The sequence below is a fragment of the Sinocyclocheilus rhinocerous genome, unplaced genomic scaffold (genome assembly GCF_001515625.1).
Source record: "Sinocyclocheilus rhinocerous isolate Xijiao unplaced genomic scaffold, SAMN03320098_v1.1 scaffold263, whole genome shotgun sequence".
NCBI lineage: Eukaryota > Metazoa > Chordata > Actinopteri > Cypriniformes > Cyprinidae > Sinocyclocheilus > Sinocyclocheilus rhinocerous.
Window position 1 is genome coordinate 1,454,706 of NW_015645086.1, and position 12,938 is coordinate 1,467,643.

The 12,938-nt window shown below is 38.3% G+C and overlaps 1 protein-coding gene across 5 annotated transcripts in view; it reads left to right on the plus strand.

Moving 5' to 3' along the window:
• Nucleotides 1–12,938, plus strand: part of chl1a (cell adhesion molecule L1-like a) — a 64,684-nt gene that overhangs the window by 16,826 nt on the left and 34,920 nt on the right. For 3 of the 5 annotated variants that reach the window (XM_016509136.1, XM_016509139.1, XM_016509140.1), the window contains exon 2: nucleotides 7,118–7,296. The exons of 1 other annotated variant lie outside the window; for it this stretch is intronic. The gene's annotated coding sequence lies outside the window, so the exon portion shown is untranslated. Of the gene's footprint in view, nucleotides 1–7,117; nucleotides 7,297–10,273; nucleotides 10,294–12,938 lie in introns of those variants that run through there. One more of the 5 variants, XM_016509138.1, reaches the window with a different exon arrangement.

The following is a 12,938-nucleotide window of genomic DNA, read 5'->3' on the forward strand; positions in this document are numbered from 1 at the left end:
TATCAATCTCCTCGGAGAAAGACAGGCGGAGCGTCGCGCCCTCTCCCCGGTGGGAAGGACCGCAGCGCGGGCTTCCGAAACCCAGAGAGCGGGCGCTGGATCTGGTGGTTAAGGAAGTAGATAGGGACGCGCCCGTCTACATTCCCTCCACCAGATCCATACGCGAAACCCACGAGCACAGCCGCCACTCCGCCTCGGCAAAAGCGGGGCCGGCACCGCGAGAAACGCTAGTGAAAGCTCTCTCAAGCAGACAACAAACAACCTGTGTGTATCCCCACCCGCAAAGTAATGCGGGCAGGAAAGAACACACAGCCTGAACGCTGCCTGCCCTCGCCTTAGTGTCTGGTTTTGTCTTGAGATTTCGTGACAGACAACACTAAATAAGACTCACAAACAGATATCAGACTGACACACACACAGAGCGCTTGCTGAATGACAAAAAGCTGACGCTGGTCTCACCGCACGTGCTTTAATAGCTTCCTGGTCATTACGTCACCCGCCCGTGACGTCTCGCCCATCTATTGGTCTGATTACACATGAGGTTCAGAGCCCGTCAGTATTATTTCTCCCCCCATATTAAAATATTTGATGTACTGAATTTATCATTCTCACAGTTGCATCTGTTTTTAACTCTTGTGTCTTGAGTGAATTTGATTTATAGGCAGTGGTTTCCTGTTTATCTGCTGTGGGGGTTCTGTCATAACATGTTGTGAAGATAATAATTAAAAAAATGTTTGGGGTAAATCAACTACGAACTGCTCAGCAAGTTGGGGCAGAACGCAGTCATCCAGATTTTTAGAACTGATGATCTTAGTTCCATCTTAGAACAAGGAGCTTTGAGTTCAAAGCTACCATCAAGTTCTTTTTGTTCTCTACTATGCCTACAGTACTCTTATCTGAAACAACAGCACCTGAGCACTTAGTAGGCAGCACTGGAAAAGCTTCTCTGGAACTCAGTCCTGGAGGATCCTTTGAACGGCTCATTCTTATCACCTGCACTTCTTTACTTTTGAACCAAATGTTTATGAGATCTTATTCTGGCCTCCTGGGTAGGGTTGCACCAGCCATTCATAAGTTCTTACTTAAATTAGAATGCTAAGTCCACATTAGAGACTTAATAACTACTAGCTAGTTTGTAAATAAATCTGTACATTATTCGGTTGCACCAGTTGTTCGTAAGGCAGGACGTAGATAGTAGTTTGTAAATTCTCTGTAAATTAATGCGTAGTCACATGATGTTTACCCTAAATGATCCAATAGAAGCCTTCAAATACATGACCAGAACTTGCTGTGAATTTAAACTTATCCTTCATTCTAACTTTGTTTGCCTCACGTAACTAACGGTAAAATAAGTTTCTATTAAAAATTATACCACTTAATCATGAATAATAACATTAGCCTATAAAGTAAGCTATATTTATATGTAAATAATTTTCAGAAACTGTAATTGAAATGAATAAGGATAAATAAATATTGAAAGAGAAAAAAAACATAAGAAATGCCATTTATTTATTATGACACACAGAGGCGTGCTGTAGATGGGGTGTTGAAGAAGTGCTAAAAAGGAAGTTTATTCACATATTGTTCTCTCTCTTAATATGTATGTGAGTGTAAATGTCAGCAGCATCATATATGTCTGCAGGATTGAAGGTTGTCGGGTAAAAGAAGAGCATATTCATGCACTCAGTTGTCTGCTATTTCATTCCAAACTTTACTCCTGACCGGACACTTCCATAAATATTTAGTTTATACATAGAGTTACGTTTCAACTAAGTGTAATGGTGCAACAAAATAATATTTAGTAGTGCGTAAGTTGTAACTGAGTGCCCATTTATGTCAAAACTAGGCTAAGTTGTAACATGCGTACAGCTAGTGCAACCGGCCCCATATTCAAAACGTGGTTCAACTGGCCTCAGACAAAACACTGGTGCAACCGGCCCCAGACAAAATGTCTCAGGTTACGCATGTAACCATGGTTACATGCATAACCTGAGACGTAACCTGGGAACTCTACGCTACATCCCCCAGAGGGCGCTATGTGGAACGGTAGGCTATACCCACGCCTCCATGCTGAAGGGATGAGTGCCTTATTGGCTGAAATAAATCAAACACTCAAAGGAGTCCTCACCCCTGCACCAGCAATGCGACCATAGACTGGAGGCCTCAACAGGAGATAGGAAGCCTAACTACGTTCTTATTGAGGCTAGCATCCAAGAAGGCTCAAGAGAGCCTAACATGAAGAGCCAACTGGCCCGCGAAGCTCTGCAGAGTGGAGGCCTAAATATAACACCTCTCAATAAGAGACGGCCTAGCAGCACTCCATACTACCTAGCCAATACCTAGCCGAGCTCTAGGAGCGAAGGCCTCAGCATGACGACTCTCTAAAACGAGAGGAGGCCTAACTACGCCCCAAGCTCAGGACATCCTGTAAGGAGGCTCACAGAGAGCTTACAACTCACAGATGTTGCGGAGCTCTGGTGAGTGGAGACCTCAAAGAAGATAAAAGACCTCCTCTTTGTATCGAGAGGAGGCCTGATGATGCTTGCAGAAGATGGCCGAGCTCTAGGAGTGGAGGCCTCAACATGATGACTCTCAAATGAGAGGAGGCCTAACTACGTCTCACAGTAAGTACATCCTGTAAGGAGGCTCACAGAGAGCCGCCCCATGCTCAGGCCATCCTATAAGGAGGCTCACAGAGAGCCTACAACTCACAGATGCTGCCCTAGCGGAGCTCTGACGAGTGGAGGCCTCAAAGAAATAACTCTCTGTAGCAAGAGGAGGCCTGATGATACTCACAGTAGATGACCGAGCTCTAGGAGCAGAGGCCTCAGCATGACGACTCTCTAAAACAAGAGGAGGCCTAACAACGCCCCATGCTCAGGACAACTTGTAAGGAGGCTCACAGAGAGCCTACAACTCACAGATGCTGCCCTAGTGGAGCTCTGGTGAGCGGAGGCCTCAATGAAATAACTCTCTGTAGCGAGAGGAAGCCTGACGACACTCGCCTCCACCCCATACTCAGGATGTTTGCAGAGCAAAGGCAGTAAAGGAGACTCACAGAGAGCCTACTACTTAGTAAACTGTCCGAAATAGATGACGCGTTCACAACCAGCCTCTAATGCCGAATGCTGCCGACGCAGCATAGAGTTCCCACTCGAGAGGGAACTATGTTTTTGCGACTGGATAACCAGTGTCTTGCTAGTAAAGTTTTGATGGATGAAGACTGCAATCAAGGTTAAGGTGATTGCGGTGGCGTACAGGAATTGTACAGTAAGCACGCGTGAGTCCATTATATTAATGCGTGTATGAGTGCTCTTGACGCACTGATCACTGATCGCACATTGTATTTATGCACAGGCACAGACATTTCCGTACATTCACGTTGTTTCCACACACATTCAAGAGCACGTATTTATTGGCTGCTGTCCCTTTAAAACCGACTGCACGGATCCAGTATAATGATACACATCCGATTTCTTTCTCAGCTGTTTACATTCATTTAAAACATAACCGACTGCGTTTACGAGAATGATCGTCGAGACGGGTACTATTGACATAATTCTGTGTGTATGTGTCTGTTCAAAAATGAGGAGATGCAAAAGACGAATCAACTCGGTGTTCGCGTGCCGTCTGAAACGCGTCTCTGTGTGTGTGCACGCGCTTTGCACATGTGCGGCAGAACGGAAGATATGTTGTGCGAGATGCGGCTTGTGTGCGCGCTTCAGGTGTGAGTCTGTCAGACAGCAAGACGAGACGGCAAAGAGTTGTTTTCTGCAACTTATTGCACAACTCTTTTTAACGTCAAGCAATTATCTGCTATATGCGTCGAACTAAAACTTTGACCTTTTGCAACGTTTTGATTTAAGTAGCCTATTATTAAAATGATTAAGATATCGCACGTCCTTGCGATATGCATATTGTGATATTTACATTTGCGATATTTCGATAATTTCGATATATCGTGCAGCCCTACTGTTTAGTTATTCTGAATGGATCCGTGTACTGTAGTAGATGTATGCAGTCAGCCGTCGGTTGGTTTAGGGTCTTTTTGACATTACCATGAGGTCCTGTTCGGTATCGCAACTTGACTTCTCTAAAATGTAAAAAAGCTTTTGGAATTTTGGAGTTCTTTTGGTGTCATTCTGAGCTTGCAGAAAATACAGTTTTTTGAGAATCACCCTTCAATCTTTTGGTTTACTTTGCTGAAAAAATATAGCAAATGATGACAAAATAAACATTTGAAACAAGATAAATGGTCTATGCTTAATTTCATGAAGTGTGCGATTAATTGCGATTAATCACAGAAAAAGGGTGGGATTAATTAGATAAAACATTTTTTATCTATTGACAGCCCTAATATAAAGCCAACTTACCTCTGTCTCACAACAGTTTTCTGGAATCCCTCCTCCACCCCAACTCCTCACTCTTAACTATTCTCATCCCAGATTAGGGATAGCTCTGAGCCCTCACTCAGGACAGCACTCCAAATATACTTACTATTTGCTCAATCCAATTATATGTAAGTGCGAACTCATGAAATTAAGTTTTTGTTGTTGAGTTTTAAAAGAATAGTTGACCCAAAAGTGAAAATTTTATACATTTTATCACTCTCAGGCCATCCAAGATGTAGATGTGTTTGTTTCTTCATCAGAACAGATTTGGAGAAATTTAGCATTGCATCACTTGCTCACCAATGGATCCTCTGCAGTGAATGGGTGCCGTCAGAATGAGAGTCCAAACAGCTGATAAAAACATCACAATAATCTACATTTACAGTAATCCACACGACTGCAGTCCATCAGTTAATCTCTTGTAAACGAAAATCTGCATGTTTGTAATAAACACATGCAGCATTAAGATGTTTTTAACCTCTATCCATGTTATTGCTTTCTCCAGTGAAAAAGTCATCTCGTCTGAATTAGGAGAGAAATATGCACAGATCAAGCACCATTTAAAAGCTAATGCAGGTCAGTTCTAAACAAATATGTTGGTTGATTTTGATGTGAGAGGACAACAGGGCATGGACTTTTTCCACTAGGAAGCATTATTATGTATTATGGACTCATATTTTGTCCAGAAGCAATCTTTATTTTTTGGGGTGAACTATTCCTTTAATTAGTCCTTTCAAATCTCTTAAAGCAAAACTTAGTTTTTGTGCATTTTCTTGTTTGGTCTAGTCTATAGGTCTATAAGGTCTATAATATCAATGAATTACACATATTTTGCAGTAAGGTTTTTATATTACAATACATTTCATGAACTAACATAATTTGACTATGATGAACAAAATCAGGGTAGTAACCTCAGGTTAGTTTCTCATTTTCAGGTGTCTTTTTTTCTATACTAAGACTGAGATTACAATATCTCTGCATCATCTTAATGTGGACTTGCGTACAATCAGGGCCGTCCTTAGCGGGGTGCAACTGGTGCGGTAGCACCGGGCCCGTGCTTGAGGGGGCCCCGCGGTGAACCGGGACGCCATCGCGAAAGGACTGAGGGGGGCCCCGCTCCCTACCTCGCACCGGGCCCCGCATCAGCTAAGGACGACCCTGCGTACAATAGTATGGAAATGTGACGGTAGTTGCATAAGAGAGTCTTCTCTTCTCTGGCTGTGTATTATTAAAATGATTAAAGCAGACAAGGTGCTGTGCAGGAATGCTGACAGCCCAGGACGTTTCTGAATGGTAGCGAGATGAATGGAAGGTTCCGTCACTCTCTTCCTGTCTGTCCCAGATACTTCCAAACTTTCACTGCATTGCTGTGAGGCACAGATTAAGAGCTCCATCCCCTCCTCTCTCCCTCTTTCTCGCCCCCATCATCTCTCTCCATCCTGCCATCCTAAATGACTGCTTGCTGATAGAAATGTTGCATTTTACAGAATTTTGCACTTAGTATTAAAAATGCTGTGTTGACTAAATTGTATGTGAACGGAAAGATGTGCGAAAATGGTAGCAGGTCTGGCCATTCGGTAGAAATAGCACACAAACTAATATAGCAAAGTAATACAGACCATTACAGGCAGTTTTAATTGTGATGTACTGTGATGTAGCATAGCGTTTTTTAAATAGTTTTGCTTTAGTATCCAGATTACAATCTGACACAAATTGATGACCAAACATAGTATTAGTAAATGGATTATTGTAGAAAAAGTTAACAAAAATGTCCTTGAAATAAAACATAGACATTTCTTTTATTAAATGTTATGAAATATAAGATCTTTATTTGGTTTTTGGATTAAGATTGTTATTATTTATATTGTTAACCCTATAATTTTGTATGACCTGCATTTACTGTAAGATCATGGATCATGTCTTCTGTTATCTGGCATTGTTTTGTTCATGGTTTATGAGTATGAATGAATGAATAAATGGCACTCAACCATGTTGGCATTTGCATTTTGTTTTTCCTTTCATATGATTAAGATGCATTCTGCTGTCATGCTCATGTGAGTTTCGCAAGTTCCAGCTTGCAGTGGAACAGTTTTTTTTAAATTTTTTTTTATGTTAGGCATAAATTTCACAATTATTTTAACTTCTAACAACTATTTCCCAATACAATAATACAAATAAACTTAATTGAATGATTTAAATATATTCATAATTAATTACTTTTAATATATTTTTATACTAAAGTTGAATAAAAAATAGTTAAATATTTCTGTAATCTTACATAACTTTCATGAATTATTTATTTATTTATTTATATATTTATTTTGTTGTGATCTCTGCAATATTATTATATTTGGAGGGAGAGCAAGTAGATTAGTGAGCCTAACATCTGGAAAATGTTTCCTTATGAATGGATTTAGCAAATTGATGGGATAATGGGACACACCTCATGAAACTGGGATTTCTGTTCTCCTATCCTGATATTTAAAACATTCACTCCATTGTAAGACGAAGAGAGCCATTAATGACTTTGAATAAAGTCTCATTGGTTATCATGTCAGACTGAATTAAATTGAATGAAATGGACTTGTATTCCAAATGTTGCCCTATTATGTAAGCCACTAAAGCTTATCATAATTCAATGGTATTCTTTTGAAATGGGTTTTCTAGAAACAGGATAGGCAGCCACACGCTTCCCATTGACTTGCCATGTCTCTGTGTTTGTTTAGCCTTGGAGTCACCTCCCTTCTTCTGGTATTACTGGTTCTAGCTTTCCGTGAGCTGTCAGAGGTTTATCATTCTGCATATGAGTGTTTGTGCTCCAGCGAGTGGAGTTCATGCTTGTTTGGTCTGACTGTATTAGTGCAGGTCAGAGGAACAACAGCGTGAGAGGACGAGGATATCAAAGGTAAGTGGATCTGTCTGTTTTGCATTTTGTGCATTTCGTGGAACTGTTATTTTACTGTATTTTACTGCTTACTATACAGAAAGTGTCACTTTTGGTGTAATTTCTTCCTTTATATTAAAAGTGTGCTATAAAACTTATGGTATGTCAATGTAACTTTGGAATTTTGGAAGCAAACAAGCACATGCTGTTTATACTAATAGGGAAAGAATGTAAAAGGTAAACAAAAAAACGTTTGAAAGCTGACATAGAAATCATTTGCATGTTTCAACATGCAAATCACATGTTCATGCACATACACACATGTGTGCCTTTCAACACCTCTCTGTATCAGAAGGAATGCAGTTAAAGTTTGAACTACATGCAGGATTCGTGACTGATTTGCTTTGTCATCTGATGAACAGTAGCTGTAAGGTCTGCTAATTACTTTTGATTTGTTTGCATTTGTGTGCATACAGTAGCCTCAAACAGTAGCCTTTTTTTAGCCAATCCTATAATATAAGTTTGCTTATCATATATATATGCATTGCAATGCCATTCATATACGGTACTATACTATACTATACTACCGTTCAAAAGTTCAGTACGATTTAAAATAAATAAATTATAATTAATAATTTTGTTCAGCAAAGATGCATTAAATTGATAAAAAGTGACAGTAAAGACATTTATAATGTTACAAAAGATTTCAGTTTCAAATGAATGCTGTTCTTTTGAACTTTCTATTCAACATGTTTCTTAAGCTGTAAAATCAGCATATTAGAATCATTTCTGAAGGATCATGTGACACTGAAAACTAGTGTAATGATGCTGAAAATCCAGCTTTGCATCACAGGAATAAATTACATTTTAAGATATATTCAAATAGAAAACCGTTATTTTAAATTGTAAAAATATTTCACATTCTTACTGTTTTACTGTATTTTTGATCAAATAAATGCAGCCTGTGTGAACAAACTTTAACACTTTAAAAAACTGCCCCCAATCTTTTGAACAGTAGTGTGCATTTTTAATTGTAGCTTGTTCATATATAGTAGTGAAAAACAGAAAGAAAGAAAATGGGAGAGAGAGAGTGGGAATGTGTGTATGGGTTGTGACTTGTCCAAAAGCTTCAAAATTTTTACACGCAAAACCCGCCAACATGAATAACTGCAACATGACGAATCTCACAAAATTGTGAGAAATTTCATATGTGACAGGTGTCCTAAAGTAACTCTAACACTGCGGTTGTAAGACTTACGTACAGGTCATCTGAGGGCCGACATACCTGCTTCTAATTACAGGTGCTGTTATGTTGTGACATCTAATGAATGAATGTTTCTGTGTCAGGGCTTAGTTGTCGATTGTCTTTACCTCCTCTCTGGCGTTTTTAAAGCTTTGTTAGTGTTGTTTAAATATTTTAATGATGTTGTAAAACCTCCAGTGTAAAGATAATGAGTTACGTTTGTAGTATTGTGAATCATGATGAATGAATGAGTATGTTTGCTCCAGACAAAGGTCAGAAGGCAGCTGTCACAGCAGGCTGGGGTTTTGTTTGCAGTGACACTGGCGTGCTATGAACATGTTGAAGTTGACAAATCTTTGGAATTCAGAAGCAGTGTCCTGGTACAATATAATTTGTCTGTCTGTCTGTCTGTCTATCTATCACTGTTCAATTAAAGTGTAATTGCTAAATAAAAGTGTTTAAAAAGTATTACAATTGTTAAATTCTAAATGAATTAATCATTTGAATCATTCACTTAACCAATTTGTTAAAGAACTCTGAATCATTTACAATGTGTGATGCAACATTTCCACTGTGAACAATCTTCATCGCAAAAACAAAGTAACTGGCAATTTTGTGGCTAAAACATAAGTAACATTTGTTTATTGAACTGTTCTAGAAAAGCAACCTCACACAATTGTTTCCCCTCCTTGTTACTCCAACAACTTTTGTCATCGTTGCTAGTTCTAAGGTGCATTTCTGTATAATGTTTACATTGCAGTGTACACATTATATGCAAAACATATAGAACTTTGTGTCCATTGTCTACACTTTGCTTGCTTTGTGTGTATATGTCCCAGTCTGGGATCATGTGTTGTTTCATTATGTATGTTCAGCTGTACTGAGACATTCTGTAAAGTGAGTATGTCCTTCACTCTGTTATTAAGGCTATGTTTGTACTTTCTATATGCCATATGGTGGTAGAAAGCATTAAGTACAATAGGCAGGCCAAACAGACCACAAAATGACACAAAGCACTAAAGAAAAATTATTCTACTCCACTCGTTAGTCATCAAATTGAGTATAAACATAAAAATTGTCTCATATGATTGTGACTTTCAACACATGCTGTGTTTTATCAACAAGCAATTGTGTTTTGTCTCAGCACAATGCAATCGGCGTTCATCTGCCGACCCTATAAGACAGCATTAGGAATTAAGACAATAGTCTTCTTTATACTAAGAGGATTTTCACTGTTGACACGCTGCCTGCTACTATCACTAATCAAAGCAGGTTCCTACTTGACTGCTCATCAAATCACACTCTTTTGTTTACGAATGATTATAGGAGGAAAACATTTCAAGGTTTGTTTTTTCAGTCAAATAGCTCAGTGGCAAAGTCTCTCCAGACTGCTGTGTTTTCATGTCAAGGTTGTTCGGATGCGTTGAGTTGTGTAGGCAAGAATTCCAGCACTTTCCGGACTATTCTTTAATGGTTTGTGAATAACTTGGCAGGTCAGGCTTTATTTGAATCTTTGTCAAAGGTTTAGCGAACCTCCTATCCCAGTGAGAGGCTTTGACGACATATGTCTCCTTACTGGATCCCATTTAGTGCTTTGCTGGAGTGCCGGGGCATGTTTTCAGACTCTCTCTCTCTCGCTCTCTCTCTCTCTCTGTGTGTGTAGGAATTTGAAGAGCATGCTGAGAGTTTGGATGCTCAGTCTGAATGCTGTATAATACTATCACCGCCACCTCTGGGAATTACTGTCTTGACTGCATATGTGTGAGTGTGTACTTGTAAGTAAGCAGCGTTTCCTTGTTCTGTTTAGTTGGCTGTTTGTTTAACAGTTAAAGTGTGTGGTGACAGTGAATCAAATGAGAAAGGTGTACCTTTAAGCCTCAGCAGTTTTCTCTGATGTTAGTCTGTGATAACTTTCTGTATTCATCCTCTAGGATTAATGGATGAAAAATTCAGCCATGTGCTTCAGTGAGTTTGTCTTACTCAGCTTCATTGTTTGATTAACTTGCTGCACATGTTGTTTTTAATTTGTTCATTTGAAATAGATCCGTAAATAATTACAATATGATTTGAAGTGGATGCATTTGGTTCATTTATGAGTGCTGTTGCTCTAAATGCGCCATTTGTTTGCTAGAGTTAAAGATCGCACTGGTTTAGTGTTTCTGAATGATGTATGAGATGCATCAGGCTTGCAGAGGTCACCACACTACATCTCTTTAAGATACAGATTCAAAGGGCAGAAGGTTGCAGTTGACTAGCTACAACATGTGAAAACAACAGGCTCTCTAAATATATTGAGTATATAAAAAGTTTTTTGTTTTTTTAATTTCGGAAGATTAATATATTACATTTCGTGTACAAAAAGAAACTGTACAGTTACAATAAGTTTGTTGTGATTAAATTATGAAAACATAAAGGCTCCTGCAGATGTAAATTCTTTTAGTTAAAGCAATACATATTTTTTCAGCAACACTAAATATGAAATAGGGCTAAATTAAATTGAGTATTATCCCTTTTGGACACATTTACATAGCTCTGGAGATGAACAGTATCACTGCATGTTTGAAACATGGCCTCTACTGCTTGATACCATTACGTGAGACATATCGTGACAAACCCTGTCCTTACCAAACGGTTTACAGTCCTTAGACTTGTTTCTGTATAGAGAAGAGGAGTGATATCAGCTTTGGCCTGGCCCACTTTGGCCTTTGCTCTTACTTTTACAGCTCAAGGAGCTTTAGTAACTGAGTACTCTGTTCAATAAATAACCAAAGACATACTGCACAAGAAATGTAAAGCACTAATGAATACATTAATGGAAGTAGTTTACACAATTCTTATCCTTCCTAAACGGTACAATCTGTAGGCTGTTCTGGGCTTTATTCTTTGTGAAATATGTCTTGCATGCTGCTCTATTGTATAATGCAGGGTTTCCCAAACGAGGGTGAGTTAATGAAAACTTAATTATAATTAAATGCAACATTAACATTTAAGCAGTCATGAAATGCAGTTTCAGATTTTTCTCGAGGTTAGTTTATAAAGTGTGCAGTTTTTTGCACCAAAAAGGTCCAATATTTGTCAAAATGATCATTCATCATATCCACACCTTCCTTTACAGCATGTTGTGCATTTTGATACTCAACACGGCAAGTGCTGTTATAGAGCCATGAATGTTTAAGCTGGAGTCATAAGAAACTGAAACAGCACAACACACTTCAGCATCAGTTTCAGCATGGTAATTGTTTTTGCTTAATTTTCAGTATATAGTATTAAAAGTGCTGTTATTACTGTCATATTGCATTAGAGGCTGCATGTACACAGGTATGTACTGATTTTATTATCAACACTCAAACTATTTGCTTGGAAGGAAGGCTGTGCAAAGTTTTTGGAGGTGCAGTTTCTTTACTTCAACTGACAGAACTACGTCTCAAATTTGACTGTCTAACTCGACGTCTTTATCCAACAGCAGTATCGCTCTTCTTGTGATTGTTGTACAGACATGATTTGGTCAGAATGCACCTCACTGATTACATATGGTAATGATTTCATGATTCTCCCGATTTCAACTTCAGGTATTTCAGAAGGGTAGAAAAGAATAGTTCATATTTTAAACTGGGGAGTTCTGAAACTTGCAGTATGTTTTTATTGAAGAGTAACCTCTTATATGTGTAAATATCAAGAACATTTGGATCCTCTTTGAATTCTTGACCTCTCCAATGGAAATAAAACTGAAATAGTGAAATATATCTTATCAAATTGTGATTATCAAAGCCTGCAATTTAATTAAAGAAGTATAGATTCAGTTGCGCTGCATGCTTTAGAGTAAAGAGCAGCACTGTGTTCATTTATAGGGCTGGCTTTTGACACAAATTTCACGATTCGATTCGATTCTCATTCACAAGCTTTTGATTCGATTACCAATTTGATTCGATTCGATTCAATACCGATTATTTTGGATATATATCAGGTACAGTACATGCCAAATTTTCTCAAGGAAAAAAAATCTCAACTAATGCTGTAAAATATATATGACAGTCAGTTGGTACAACAGTACTATAATATTGAAGGTTAAAATTAATTAAGTTTTTTAAATAATAAAGTTACATATTAATATTTCTACTTCAATTCGTTTTTTTAAATATAAACATTTAAATGGTGGCTGTCATAAAAACTTGATGGATTTATTCAAACATAAATTAAACATTGAAGAACAGTAAAAATGTAATGAATATGTTATATGGTGCAAATAGTAAGCAAAATGCCCCTCTCCACAGTTTATTTTTCTATCTGACTAATGAGTTCATAGTCACCGAATATGTTTTTCTGAGGTAAATGTGACATTACGTGACATATTGTTTACAAGCCCTTATATTGACGTCTTTGCGCGGCTGAAACACAGATTGAACGATTACATGAGACAGAC